This window comes from Buceros rhinoceros, unplaced genomic scaffold (assembly GCF_000710305.1).
Source record: "Buceros rhinoceros silvestris isolate BGI_N320 unplaced genomic scaffold, ASM71030v1 scaffold12051, whole genome shotgun sequence".
Classification (NCBI taxonomy): Eukaryota; Metazoa; Chordata; class Aves; order Bucerotiformes; family Bucerotidae; genus Buceros; species Buceros rhinoceros.
Window position 1 is genome coordinate 62,655 of NW_010392581.1, and position 15,703 is coordinate 78,357.

Below are 15,703 nucleotides of genomic sequence, written 5' to 3' on the forward strand. Positions count from 1 at the left end.
ATTCTCTTTCTCCGCAGATATTCCAAACCTGTCTGGATGCAATCCTGTGCAACCTGCTCTAGGTGAACCTGCTTTAGCACAGAGTTTGGACTGCATCATCTCCAGAGGTCCCTTCTAACCCCTACCACTCTGTGATGCCGTGATTTGTATCAGAAGCAATAAAGTCTTCAGGTGTACAGCTTTGTGCTTGCTAAACTCAAAACAACTAAGCTTTTAGGCACATGGTCAGGCTGCCCGGAGAGGTTGTGGAGTCTCTTTCTCTGCAGATATTCCAAACCTGTCTGGATGCAATCCTGTGCAACCTGCTCTAGGTGAACCTGCTTTAGCACAGAGGTTGGACTGCATCATCTCCAGAGGTCCCTTCTAACCCCTACCACTCTGTGATGCCGTGATTTGTATCAGAAGCAATAAAGTCTTCAGGTGTACAGCTTTGTGCTTGCTAAACTCAAAACAACTAAGCTTTTAGGCACATGGTATAAATCCTTTAGGAGAAAACATGCCTCCAAGAGAAAAGCTAGGAAGGAAAGACAGCATCCTGTATTCTTTCCAGAAGTGAAAAGAATCCCTGGTATTATTCACAAACTTAGCATGTATGTACCCTACCTGTCAGAAACAACCCATCTTCTGAGTAACTCCTGAAAAGGGAAAGCATTGGGGCTGGGGGTAAACCTCATATTAATGAAAAGAATCTAACAAATGCTAGCTGAATAAACCAGGTTTATTACAGATATGGATTCAAGCCAGCTGCGTGCAGTTCCAGAACACTGGCCGCTGCTAATGCAGATGAAGTTTAAAAGAGTGCAAGCAGCTGCCTCAGAATCAATCACTGTGCTAAACGTGCAGTCCTCTGTTTTTCCAGCTCCCAGTTGCCACTGAAGATACAGAGCTGAAGGGTCTGAAGGATCTGAGAAACAATAATTTTCCACCATTGCTATGGGATTTATGTACTGCTGCTCTGTATCATTTCAGCACTTTAGTCAAAGGAAATTAGGGAGATAATTTCCTGCTTTTAAAAATTAAATCAGGTTTATTTCCTCTTTTTTTGTGGACAAGGTTGGTAAACTACAGATGCATCAAAGGTATCAACATAGGACCACTTTTTTAAAAGTTCTGAATTCTTATAAAAGGCAAGATTTCTCAAAACCTCACATCTTAACATCTTGGCATAGGGTTCTCAAAAACATACAGGCGCATATAGCGATAGATGTGACTTTGAGATACGTGGAGTTGCCCATGAGCACCAATGAAAACTGTTTAAATTCTTCTTTCCTGAAAACTGGACCTAAGTCAACATGGACTTACGAGGCTATCCGGATGTGCAATTCCCACAATACAAAGTAGAACTGGGCATTCAAAAATTGTAGACTATTTTGTAAATGTGAGTGTTTTAGATATATCCATCTACCTACAGAGAGGCAAGATGGTGAAACGCACACAAATAATTTTTTTGGAAGATTGTGACAAAAGCTGAGGTATATAGAGTCTCCAGATGAACCATCCTGTGTGATCAGTAATGCAAATGAAGGAAGAAGTCTAGGAAGAGCTCAGAACTAAGTTGGGAAATGAGGGGATAAAGGGCACATAGTTGCAGGAAACACGGTTTCATTAGCTTCCCTACTCATGGAAAAACCTTTTTTATGCTAAGGATGTCAAGTTCACAGGCAATGCAAAATGGCCACAAATCAAGGGGGTTCAACAGCCTCTCCTCGTAAGACTTGCTCTCCAGACCCTTCACCAGCTTTGTTGAACATGCTCAAGCACCTCAATGTCCTTCCTGAAGTGAGAGGCCCAGAGCTGGACACAGTGCTCAAGGTGTGGTCTCACTGGGCTGAGTGCAGGGGAATAATCACTTCCCTGCTCCTACTAGCCACACTAGTGCTCATATAAGCCGGAATGCCACTGGTCTTCTTGGCTGCTTGGGCGTGCTGCTGGCTCACATTCAGCTGGCTATTGACCAACACCCCTACGCTCTTTTCCAACTGGCAGCTTTCCAGCCACTCTTCCCCAAGCCTGTAACATTGCAGGGGTTGTTGTGACCCAAGTGCAGGACCTGGCACTTAGTCTAACTGTGTTTCATACAGTTGACCTCAGCCCATCGATCTAGCCTGTCCAGATCCCTCTACAGAGCCTCCCTACACTGAAGCAGACCAACACTCCCACCCAACTTGGTGTCATCTGCACACTGACTGAGGGTGCACTCGATCCCCTCATCCAGATCATTGACAAAGACGTTAAATAGGACAGGCCCTAAAACTGAGCCTAGGGGGACACCACTGGTGACGGGCCACCAGCTGGGTTGAACTCCATTCACCTCCACTCTCTGGGCCCAGCCATCCAGCCAGGTTTTTATCCAGCAGAGAGTACACTCGTCCAAGCCGTAGGCAGCCAGTTTCTCCAGGAGAATGCTGTGGGAAATGGTGTCAAAGGCCTTGCTAAAGTCCAAGTAGAAAACATCCACAGCTTCTCCCTCATCCATTAAGTGGGATACTTTATTTTGGGGCCATCACTTCAACAAGAACATTGAGGTGCTGGAGCATATCCGGAGAAGAGCAATGAAGATGGTGAAGAGTCTAGAGCACAAGCCTTATAAGGAGCGGCTGAGGGAACCGGGATTGTTTAGCCTGGAGAAAAGGAGGCTGAGGGCAGACCTTATCGCTCTCTACAACTATCTGAAGGGAGATTGCAGTGAGGTGGGTATTGGTCTCTTCTGCCAAGAAACAAGCAATAGGACAAGAGGAAATGGCCTCAAGTTGTGCCAGGGGAGGTTTAGTCTGGATATTAGGAAAAATTTCCTTACAGAATGGGTTTCGAAATGCTGGAATAGACTGTCCAGGGAAGTAGTGGATTCACCATGCCTGGAGATGTTTAAAAGCTCTATAGATGTGGTACTTAGGGGCATGGCTTAGTGGTGACCTGGCAGTGCTGGGTTAATGGTTGGACTTTATGATCTTAAAGGCCTCTTCCAACCAAAACAACTCTGTGATTTTGTGATTTCTCAAAATCAGGATGAAATAGTCGGTTCCTCAGCAGTCATATATCTACTTTGTGCTTGATAAAAATTGCAGGTAACTATGAGCTCAATGTGACCACAAATCTCTCTAAACTCTAAAACTGCATATCTAGCCAGACAGACTGTAAGAAAACTGGGAGAGAGAACTGATTCTTAAAACTGCTTGCTTTGAAGCTACTCCTTTTTCAGTCACTGCAAAAAGTCAAGCACTGCTCTCAACTTCCTACACGGAGCGTCTGAAATGCCAGATCAGCCTGTCATAGACAAATCTGTCCATTTATTACCAGTAGGAAATTCATTGTCCTTTACAGACAAGTATAGCTTTGAGCACATTACGATTGCTACATGTTACCCCTAAGGTCATAGTAATAGTAAAAATATTGTGAAAACACCGAGTGATGTTCTACAGTCTGAGGCTCTATTGTTTGCCTTAGAATAAAGCCTCTGTCCAGAGTTGAGACTAAGAAGTCATACAAGAAACTTGATTCTGCAATTAAGTGTCCAACTCCTCAAAAGATCAGAGTAAAAGAGGCAACCAGGTCTTCAGTATGGTTGGCATGGTTGGTATACTTAGGCTGCAGCACAAATAGGACAGAATAGCAAGAAGGAATGCAAAGATCACAAAGGTTTGCAAATATGTTATTTGTTTGTATGTTAAAAGAGCATTTGAATAGCTAGCATAAATACAAGATAGGAATGGGAAGTCCCTTTCTGGATCTGACCCAGGGTGCTATATACTGTCGAGATTCTTAATGGGGACTATCTACTGCAGAAAAGCTAGAATCTTCTCAGTGACAGGTCACATATTAAGCAAGCAAATTTCCAGCTGGCTATAAGGGAATAATTCTGCTCCCTAATTGAGGTTAAGCACTGAAACAAATGCTTAGAGGGTGTGTGGGGTCTCCAACCTTGTAGATTGCAAAACTCAGCTGGAGAAGGTCCAGCCTGATCGAGCTTTATAGTTATCTTTTATCTGAGCAGGATGCTGGATTAGATGACCTCCAGATGTCCCTTCCACCCGTATTTTTCTAAAGTAGTAAGACACAGACAGTTATATTTGTATTATGCAGGAAATACAGCTGTCAATGGCAGGATAAACTTATAAAGTTGAGCCTAGAATAGACTATGGGGCGGGTTATAAATTTGGGTTTATAGATTTGTACAGACAACAGAACAGAACTTGTTTTCATGAGATTAAAGAGGAACATGAGGATATGACCCTCTGGAATGAAAAGCTTCTGAAACTACGTGCAACAGAATTGGGCTAAAACGAGAGGAAATTAGATGACAGAATGTAGGGATGGGAATGATAAAAGCCCAAGTAGTTCTAGAGCATTCTGTGTGACAGTGCAGGTAATAAAAATGCTGTTCAGTCAACCTGCCCTCTCAACTATTTAATGCACATTACAGGTGCAGCTTGAGTACAGCAGCAAAAAACAGGTGCCAAATTCTAGTTATGGATATTGATGTTTAACTAAAATTGTGTTCCTTTTGATAAAAATGGAGATTTTGCAATGCATGTAGAACAGAAAGTCTAGTGCAGGTCACCAAGGATCCTAGTTCAGCGTAGAACAGAAGGAACTATGAAAGAAATGTAATACTATTAACTGACATTTACTCTCTGCAAAGTATCTCATGCAAGGATAGCAAAGCATCATTTTAAAAGTGCTGAGAGGTACCTTTCTTTTGGACAAGGTTGCATTTTGATTATCTTTGGCATGTGACAGACTTAACGTCTATTATTGTTTTAGATTTTGATGTCACAGATTTAAGCACCTTCTTGGTTTACAAGATCCCTTTTACAAGGAACAGCTGGAGAAATGCCTTGTGCTTCCACCTATGCTCTGTTGTGCAGAGCAGATGGTCTATCATCAGACTCTGTTGCCCATCTGTTTGTTTGAAGCCCCTTAAGCCTCATGATGAGGGAGCCAAGTTGCACAGTGAGGAATTTCTCAAGTACTGGCTCAAGTCTCAAACCTGCTTCTGTTGAAGTCATGAGTTTCACAGCTTCAGCTCAGCGGGGAATCATGTTTTAGAACTGTTGCCCTCTGGTGGATAATATTAAAGGCGAAGTACAGCTGGCAGGAGGCTAAATTCACTCTTCCTTTCATGGGGTAGAGACTACATTATTGCAATCAGTAATCTGGAAACGAATCCCCACATATAACCATGCAGTTCCCTCCAGATATACAGCATATGGATTTGTTATAGTGTAACAGTATCTGTAACATGAGTCAAGAATTTGAAAGGTGGAGAATTAAACAGAGGAGAATCTTTAAATTCACAAAGGAGGCAAGCTGTGATGTTCTGTGGACAGATGTTTTGTGGTTTTGTTTCCACTCTTCAGTGGTATCAGGAATGGGAAAGGTGGACATATTCAAGCACACTAGCTATTTTGACACAAGACTGACACCTATAAGTAAATCTGGCAGGGTGAGAAAAAAAAGCTAGCCCGCAGTGTTTCTGAGACACATTCCAGACTTCTCAGCCTTTTTCTGGCTCAGTACCATATATCCACACTGTTAGGAACAGCATGCTTTCTAATACAGCTCTTCTGAATTTGATGCCTTCCTAATACATACGGCCCTTTGGTTGGTTTATGTTACAGCTGCCTCTCTTCTGCTCCAGTCTGAAAAGGTGACTCTGGTGCGCAGATCACAGAGCAGAACAAACCGCAAGCAGCAGCCTCACAAGGGCAGTGGCTCTTTCAGGTTGCAGCTTCTGGTCTTGTACAGATTTACGGATATCTCTGACAAGGTAACACTACAAGTTCCTGCTTTCCACTGGGGCATCCCATCCCTTTTAAGGATTCATGAAAGGCAAATAAAATCAAATTATGAAAAAAGAAAATCCTTCTTACCTTCCTATTGTTTTAAGCTTTTCCTTTTCTGACTAAAGACGGTGATAATTTAATTTAATCATTCTTCATTCACTTGGTAGAAGCTGAGACAGAGCAGCAGAGAAAAATGGAAGGGTGCCTTCATGAGTTGTCCTCAGCCTATCAATGTTGACTAGATGAAATTCTGATATCATCATGGGAATTTAAAATTAAAAACTGAGGTCAGCTGTGAGAGCGAAGAATGTTAGTGCCAGCATGTTACATAACTGGTATTACTTCTGTCAAAATTTGAAGTGCACCTAATGCCCAAAATACTCATTAAAGGCCAGGGAGCACTTAAATTGACTGATTACCATGGAATACTCTTCCTTCTCTCCCATTCAATTATCCATAAAAAAAAAAAGAGCAGTAGGTATAAACTATGTTGCATGTTTTCCCGCAACAGATTTTTCCTTCTGAGACTGCTGATTTTCAGGAGTTTAGACAGATCTCTCTGCTTTGCATCACTACATCCAAAACTCTCTAGAATAAGAGCAATTAAGGTGCACAGATATAAGAAGGGGAAACAGTCTGTAGCTATTAGAGGCTTAGTTTTTGTGGCAGCTGAGAGGGAAGGTTTGAGGTATGTTATCTAGTGTTGAAAGTGATGAAAGAGGAAAAGCTGATAGTAGAATTTTCCATTTGAATTAGGCTATAGCCTCTGGAAAATAAAGAGCTTGTCTAAGTTTAGTGTTTTTTTCTGATTTGCCTTTCAGGGAGTTGCACAAGGAGAGAAAGTATCTCTGCACTAATAAAATGCATCAGGTCTCCCAGCTGATTTTAAAAAGCCAAGGAATCTGAAGACAAACCGTATCAATTTCATTCCTGGGCATTCACTGCAGAATCACCTCTATATTTGGCAGTGACAATTGTTAACATTCAATGCAGGCTACTTGCACTGATACTGATATTTTAATGTCCCATCTGGCCTGACTGGGCAAGCACTTGTATTCCAGCAAGTAATGTTCGGCTACGGTGTGCTGTTCAGGGGCCAAACTCACACTACCACTTCCCACCGCCATTCAGGTTTGGCATGGTGGAGTGAGAAGGCTGCAAAGGTGTGATACTGCTAGAACAGCGCTGGCTTAAACTCCACCTGTTAGTCTTTCCCTTTCCCTTGTATTCTGCAATACAAGCAGACAAATAGCACCAGTCTTGCCCTCGTTTTTTGAGATGGGATGGAAACCCTCAGATATATGTCTGGCTGTCTGAGTGGAGTCTTCAAGTTCTGTCAATCCAGCACTAGCTCTAGGGCACTTGGGTACGGTGAGGCAGTAGCTGGGACAAGGGTAATAGCTCTTTGGTGTGTACACGAACACTGATAGTTCAAGATTCCTGGTTAGTAATGTTCTCTGCTGCTTGTGCAGATTTGGTACCTAGCAATCAAACAGCATGAAGAAACCGTTCCAAGCTATGTTTCCCAGGGAGGAGCTCAAAGCCTATATTGCTATTTAGCAAGTCATGAGTCAGTTCCTTTTCCTCCAGTAATGTGAGGCTCAGGAATTAATGTGGCAGTTTTCTAGGACTGCCTTTGCACAGACTTGTTGGACTAACTGGTAGGAGGATCTAGGTGGCTCACTGTTCTGTCTCTGTTGGCCCCTTCCTTTTTATGTGCATCAGAGGGGACTCATCAGTGTCACCTTAATCTTCTTTTCTACAGTATAGTTCATAAAGTAGATAGACTGCATTGGAGAATAAAAGGACCGCCCTTTCACTTCTCTGCAGAGTCAGCATTCACTGTGCAAGGCCCTACAAAAGAAACCTCCATAACATGTGCTGGGTCACCTCGGTAAGCTGATGTAACTCCACATAAATACTGAATTACAGACTATTTATCATCACGGCTACGAAGACATGAATGGTGCAGAGGGATGTATAGTCAGAACATTAGGGGCCTGTTAACAGATGGTAGTTACTTGTATTTTAACGATGACTAGGCAATTCAGCTCATTTTCTAGGGGAAAAAAAAAGGATAAGGTCATTTTCTGAGGCATGAAACCCTAGCTTTGTTAGCAGTTGTTTTCACTTCGTGATCAACTATAAGCCAGGAAAGACATGCTACTGTTATCTGGAAACAGTGAGCAGAAATGTGGATGTGACTGACGGTTTTTATTCATCTCTAAGTGACAAGAGATATTCATGTGCCAGATTACTTTAAAATGCCTCACATCACAAGGCACAGCTTGTTGTAGAAATAGCAACAGAAGTTGCAGGAGCCTGTACTGAAAATATCAGAGTTGAACACAGTGAAGAGTTTGCTGCAGATCATTGCATAAAGACTTACGAAGCTACGAAGTCAGAAGTGTGAACTTTCCATTGTGATTTTGTTACTGCTTGCCACTATCATCCTTGCCTAAATGCCTGCTTTGCTGAACAGAAACAAGGTTCCAGTGACACAAATAAGTAACAAGTGAAATAACCCCCTAGGAGAAACTCCTCAATGTGGACAAAAAATGGAAAGGCAACAAAAATAGCTCTGTACTTTAAAGCTACTTTAGCTCACCCTGGCAAGCGCATGAAAATCTGTTGAGAAAAGACAAGGCGGGGATGGGGGGGCCTATTATCGATACTGATGATGTGGTTTTTGTAGGGGAAGTAGCTGTACCACTGGACAGCATCTTCCCAGACCCATCATCACCTGGACTGACTCTCTAGTGACAGGGAACAAGAACCAGAAAGCGCTCATCAATACAAACCCAGTTATTTTTAGGCCCTTTCTCAGTATCAGGCAGTGAGCTGAAATCCATATGAAAAAGTAGAGCTCTGCTATTTTTAGAGACTAATTATTACAAAAATAACTAGAGTATTCTATCTGTACAAATTATTTTCTTAAATTAGCGGAAAATTTCATCTAAGTCCTTCTCTGCTTAGCAAATTTTTATTGCACTGATCCCTGAAAGTCACTTTGCATCTGACATCCCGGTCATTCTCTTTGCCTCTCACTGAGCTTCAGATGTTTCACCACCGTTCTGGAAAGACACGATACTCTGTAGGCTTTACTGAGCTTTAAAATGGGAGAGGGAAAAAAATATTGATCACCTACTCATGTCCTACCCAAGCTTTTGATCTACACTTCGTGCAGTTTCAGGTGTAGCTCAGCTCTAGAAGGGGTCTCTGCCTAAGAAGCATCCAGGTTTATCCAATATTAGTTCATAACCTCCACAGGATAAATGAGGACAGAAAGGAGAACAAGACTGAGAAATGGCAGCTCCTGAGCTGACGTGCCAGAGAAAATCAGCATACTGATTCACGCAGTTCAGTGCTGCTTCAGAACTACCAGCAAACAGGCACCGACACTGAACAGAAGTCCCACATTTGACATTTTAATTTGTCAATTAGTGAAAAATAGTCTGTTTCTCCGCAGAGAGCAAAGACTCCCTGCCACTTCCTTTGGAGCTGTAGCTTACTGAGTCTTAATAATAGTGGTTCATAACCAAGCTGGCAGGCTTTTTTGTCCTCTGTGTTGATTTAAAATCCATCTCACCGGGGGACTTCGAAGGAGTCAGCCATATGTTAGTGCGGGTTATCAGTGTTGCATCTTCTTCAGATGACTAAACCCCTAGAAGTGGACTGTGACTCTCTGAATCAACCCTTAAAAAGGAAGAAGTCTCACTGATGATGGGCATGAAACTCAGGCAGTAATGCAGGTTGTGACCACAGCAGCTGCAGAGAAGCAGACTTGATCTCATCACAAAGGGGACTAGACAGTGGCCTTTGTTTCAGATTAGCAGCTATCAACAGCTGAATGGATCGACTGGTGGTTTAAATGTTTCTCTAATTAAGTTCATTAAGCACGCAAATGTCTCCGCTGAGTTAGCCAGACCTGCAAGGGGGAAGTGATTACATGGCTCAGCCCAACTTAAAGCATCAAAGTTGAACAACTAACAGAATAATTTCAATGAGAGCAATGGGCCTGAGCTGCGTCAGCTCACGTATTCCTTCCTGGTGACTGGGGACAGTGAGCATATTCCCAGTAACGCGCAAGGGGGAAGCGATTACATGGCTCAGCCCAACTTAAAGCATCAAAGTTGAACAACTAACAGAATAATTTCAATGAGAGCAATGGGCCTGAGCTGCGTCAGCTCACGTATTCCTTCCTGGTGACTGGGGACAGTGAGCATATTCCCAGTAACGCAAATCACACTGGTATTATGATTGAAGTGCAATAGCAATTCCTATATTTTGCTAAATGTAACTTACATTTGTATTGTGTTTTCAGTGTGTTTTGCATCACTTTGCTAGATCAGAAGTCCCATGTAATGCCAACTGTCTTCAAGTAAGACATTAATAAGACATTTGATATTTAACGTTACACCCTCCATGCATGGAATATCTAAAAGAAACTGGTCAAGAGAGTATTGGACTCTTAACACCTGCAACTAGTATTTTCATTTGTAATCATTAGAACAAAATTCTTGCGAGGACATTCAAAGCTTTATTTTTATCCAATGTAAAGGGCTCAGCTGTAAACAAATGACTGGGGAGAAAACTGGCAGAATGCCTTTAACTTGCACTCAGGAGCCCCAGCTGCTAAAACAAAAATACTAGCTTTTCTGCCTCACAAGCATGGTTAAGTGTATGGTGGGCGGAAAGTTCTGACTGTTCTCTCTCTCAGGCACCTGGACGTTCAGGAAGACACTTCCCCACAACGAAGAGCGCATCTTCTCCTCCCTCTCCAGGCTCACCTTGGAGTGAGAATGTATAAACTTTATACTGAATGGTTTCAGGTTAGTTAAAATATCACAGTCTACCTTGAACCACCTCCACTGCTATTCATTAAGAGTCTGTTTCCATCCTGGCTCTTCTTGTTACCATTTGCTTCCCTTCATTGCTGTTACCATTTTCGTCAGGGGTTGAGGTTTTTTGTCTCAGCACTTCCATTGACACCGATTCATAAGGCAGGGTATGCTGTTGAGTGCTGAGAGCGAGCACCCACTTGGCTAAGACTGAAAGGAAATCCTTGCCTGAAGGACTCAACGCAGAATGCTTTATCCGCCTTTGTCCAACCTGTGACTGTCCTGGCAGTTGTCAGTGTCTCTTTGCAACAAGCAACTGCTACTTGCACCACACCATCTCAGCTGAAGCTGAATCCTTCCTGCAGGTCTCAGGCATGCAAGAGCAGCCTGCATTCTGCTACCCCATTTCTGCAGCCGCCACACACCCTTTCAGGCTTTATCGCTGACATCCTGTGTCGGTCCTGTGTTTCTCTGTTCTTGTGAAACGCTTTGGCTCTGCCTAGTGCATTCACGAGAGCACACGGGCAGCAAGACTTGCACGGATGCACGAGTGGTTCATCTTTCCCTTTTCTTAGGCAGTAATAGAAAAGTAATTCAAATGATTGCTGTAGAGTCGTTAGAGACTGAAGAAATATCTTCACTTAGAAGAACTGTAGAGAAAAACTGAAATTACTCTAGAGACAACATGAGCAGAAAATACAACTGACAGTAGAAAGGTCTGTGTAACTGGGCTTCTGTTCAAATCCTCTTGCGCTGATGCTATGTAAATAGGTTGGTGAGCATGAAGACTGATGTTCTTTGATTGAAGCGCTTCTGACCTGTGATTTTCTGACCTGTGATTTTAACTGATTCATGTGACTTTCCTTAACCTGAAAAGCTTAAGAGAGTGAATCTCAGCTTTAGAAAGGCTTTTCCTATTCACAGTTGCGAAGAAACCTTGCAAACACTGATTAAAGTTTCTGGGTACTGAAAGGCCTATAAAAGGAATGCATTGACGCAAATTCAGTGGCTTTTTTTAGCCACTCTTATCACCTCTCCACACTCAAGGTTGGAATTATTGCTCTTTAGCCACAGTATGGGCACAGCATGATGTACAGCCACGCAAAATCCTCTACTGCACCAACCCCGTCTGTGTTGCAGTGGTGGAACAGGCCTTCGGTTCCTCTCATCTTTTGATGTGCTGGTGGATGGGCCAAAAAAAAAAATCCGTCAAAATTTGTGCATTGTCTAAGATAACTGTGAGTCAAAGAACAGGGCTGAAACCTTCCTCTTGCTAGTTTTATGAACATTAACATAATTTAAGAAACTGGGGGGGCGGGAGGGGATGCGCCCGGGACGGGACCCACAGAAGGGAGAAGGACCATAGAAGTAAAACACTGGTTTTACACGTCACTGAATTCATATATGCCAAAGCTGATTTCTCATGAATCTCAGGACCACAAGAACAGCACTTGGCTCACTGCAGTACTATTCATCCCAGATTCCAAAGAAAGAAACCTTTTTCCCAGTTTGTCTGGGGGTGATTGTTCAAAGCTACAATAAGTTACCATGGGAAGTGGAAGAAGATTCAAGGTGACTCAAGGTTTTATTGACACAGAAAAGTGTTGTTTTGAGTTTCCCCCCCTCCCACCCCCTCTTTTTGGAACATACCAAGCTGCTTCGGATCCTGTTTCATTAAATATTTCTCCTGTTCATGGAATGATTGGCAGCTGAATGGGATAGAGGAGAAGAAGCACCAGCTCTCCCTTCTGAACCGGCTGCATGTTCAGAATTAAAGGGGAGGGAGAGCTTTCGGACAGGAAGAAGCTTCTGAAAATCTGAAAAACACTGAAAAAATGAGATTTTCCAAAGGGCTATGAATCAGGGGAATATGTTTTCAGGACTGTCATACAGGAAAAAAACACTGTGGTCTGTTAGTATTACTGAATGTCGGCAGCCAAGCTACCCCAGGCTGTGTCTAGCATCAATGGCAAGAAAGAAGCTTCTTTAAAGTATGATTCAGGTTTGAGATGGGCAGAGATTCAGAGATCTTTGTTGATTAGGCAGCACAAGCAGGTCACCAACTCAGACACCTTGTTCAAGCATTTGAATCTATGTGAGCAGAATCCAGATCCTAGTTCACCCATTTAAAGTAAAATAATAACCATGGAAAATAATAAAGATTTATTGATGCAATGATAGAGAACATCAGGACCCTAACCAATGAGTTGTGCATGTTTGTTAAAATAGCACGAGAAACAAATTCCCATTATCAAGAAGATCACAAAAGACTTGAGTAACTAAAACATTTTTAGGAACTTAAGCATTGCAAAAGGCTTGTAAAAATGGGTTTTCCTGAGACACTGAATCACTTGAGGTAAAACCATTCAGCACCAAATAAAAACCAGGGCTTATTTTTCTCCTTTTTCTGACAACATAGAAATTTTCAGCAGAATTCTAAAGCATGAGGCGAGTTAGAGGAATGTGCTGTTCTGCCACCAGCAGCACAAACTGACCCAAATTGTTTATCACAAGCAATAAGGTTTCTTCTGAAGACCATACCATGAAGAAATATCTAAATGATTAAAAGGGGAAGGAAGAACAAAGAAAATTGGCAACAGCATCTCCCCTAACTCCTTAAAAGGGTCCAAATCAGTAATAACCATCTTTACTCAACTTAGGATTTCTCACTAAAAGCAGATGATTAAGGATTTTTATCTTATTGGTGTCAGATAGTGAAATCACATCCAGCAGTTAAGACTTAAACTAATGTAAAGTGATAAAAGACAAATAGAGAATTGTTGGCAAGTACATGAATTAATTGTTTTGATTTCCTTTGGTTTTGATTGTGCACGCTGTACCACCCAGCAACTGTAATAAACCATTCGTCCTCTTTGTTCTGTTGAGAAGTCAGTTCACCAGGTTGATATGAAAACATAGTCAGGAGAGACGTGAACATACGCAGCATTTCCGGGACTAGATGTCTGAGGAAACCTGGGGACTGTGTTTGTTGCAGATCCCTAGATTTACTGGATTTTTAAATATCAACTAAAGAAAGAAAAACAATGCAACGCATATATATGTGTGTAAAGTTCCTAGATTTCCAGTTTTATTTTTATCTTGTGTTTGATCTCATGGAATCACAGAATTACAGAACAGTTGAGGTGTGAAGGGACCTCTGGAGGTCATCTGGTCCAACTCCCCTGCTTAAGCACAGCCACTTCAGGCCAGTTGCCCAAGGCTATGTGCAGTTGGCTTTTGAGTATCTCCAAGGAGGGAAAGTCCACAGCCTCCCTGGGCAATCTGTGCCAGGGCTCAGTCATACAGTAAAAAAGTATTTCCTGATGTTCAGATGGAACCTTCTGTTTTTCAGCTTGTGCCCACTGCCTCTGGTCCTGTCACTGGGCACCACAGCGAAGAGCCTGGCTCCATTTTCTTTGCACGCTCCCTCAGGTACTTACATACACTAATAAAAGACCCCTAAGCCTTCTCTTCCCTAGGCTAAACAGTCCGAGTCCTCTCGACCTTTCCTCTTACGTCAGGTGTTCCAGTCCCTTAATCACCTTTGTGGTCCTTTGTTGGACTCTCTCCAGTATGTCCATCTCTCTTCTTGTACTAAGGAGCCCAGAATTGGACACAGTACTTCTGGTGGGGCCTCCCCAGTGCTGAATAGAGGGGAAGGATCACTTTCCTCAACCCGCTGCCAACACGTGGTCTAATGCAGCCGAGGATACCATTAGTCTTCTTTGCAGCAAAGGCACATTGCTGGGTCCTGTTCAACCTGGTGTCAACCAGGATATTCAGGACCTTTTCTGCCAAGCTGCTTTCCAGCTGGGTGGCCCCCCGCGTATATTGGTGCATGGGGTTGCTCCTCCCCAGATGCAGGACTTTGCACTTGCTCTTGTGGAACTTCACGAGGTTCCTGTCAGCCCATTTCTTGATGTGCTTATTCAGTTTTATTGGGATGTATAATCAGTGTTTGAATTATTTTCTGGGTTTATTTTTCTTCATGCTTTGAGATCACCAGACAAGAAAATGGGTAGAAACAGAAATCGCATACCAAATTTCCTCCTTCTGGCAAAACTATTAACTCTGTGTTGTGATTTCACTCTTCCTATACACTTACAATCTTCTTAGTGGAACTCTATGTGGTAGTGACTTTCAAGAGAAGCTTTGAGCTCCAGTGGCCTGTGTTTTTAATAGGGATTAGACTTTCACACCTCTGAGAAGACTGCAAGGAATGAAAAATGTCAGAAGCAGTCTAGAAGCCCTAAATGTAACATTTGCACGGAAAACATGTAAGTTGCTTTATGGAATATGATTAATATTGACATTCATTATCACGACATATAGGAAAAGATATTGCTATTGACTTATGAGAAACTAGCTACTAGAGAATCGTTCTCATTCGTAACACAAAAGGTGCACGCTTGTATCCTGTGCAACCGTAAAATTCAGAATTGCTAAATCCTATTGAAAACTGTCACCGTAACTAGGTACTTGTAGCATTTATTTCTGTCCTTGTAAGATTGTACTGGTCATGGATTTATGTAGGGATATAACTTCAGCTTCCAAGAAAAATAGGTCTGGATCATACCTAATGAAAAGCGTAACAGTGGCTTCATGGTTACTACTACACCGAGATTCTAAATGAAGCAAACCAGCTACCTTATTTTTTAAGGCTTTAATGACTTAATACCTTATCCGTACTTGGCATAGTTAATCTACAAGGTACAACTGTTTTTTCCATTAATTCTCTTAGCGTTATCTGAAGTACTTCAGTATGGTTCAGAGCCTCAAGCCACTTAAGGCTTATTTGTCTATGATTGGTCAGAAATAGTGTGTTTCAGGAAATGTCAGAAAACGCTTCAGTTTTCTGCTCGGACAACCGTGGTTTATATGTGCGCAATAGCCAAATACACTGCATTTGTAAGTCATCAAACTTACTGAACAATATGCACAATAAGTTCCAGACTCAAATAAACTACAGATTTCAAACGTATGTGGAAGGGTCTGTGGAAGGAGAGTGTCGCTCCATGATGGGTATCTGGTCAAGGACCTTTTCCAGCGCAACAGAGACAATAAGGAAAGGCGGAACCC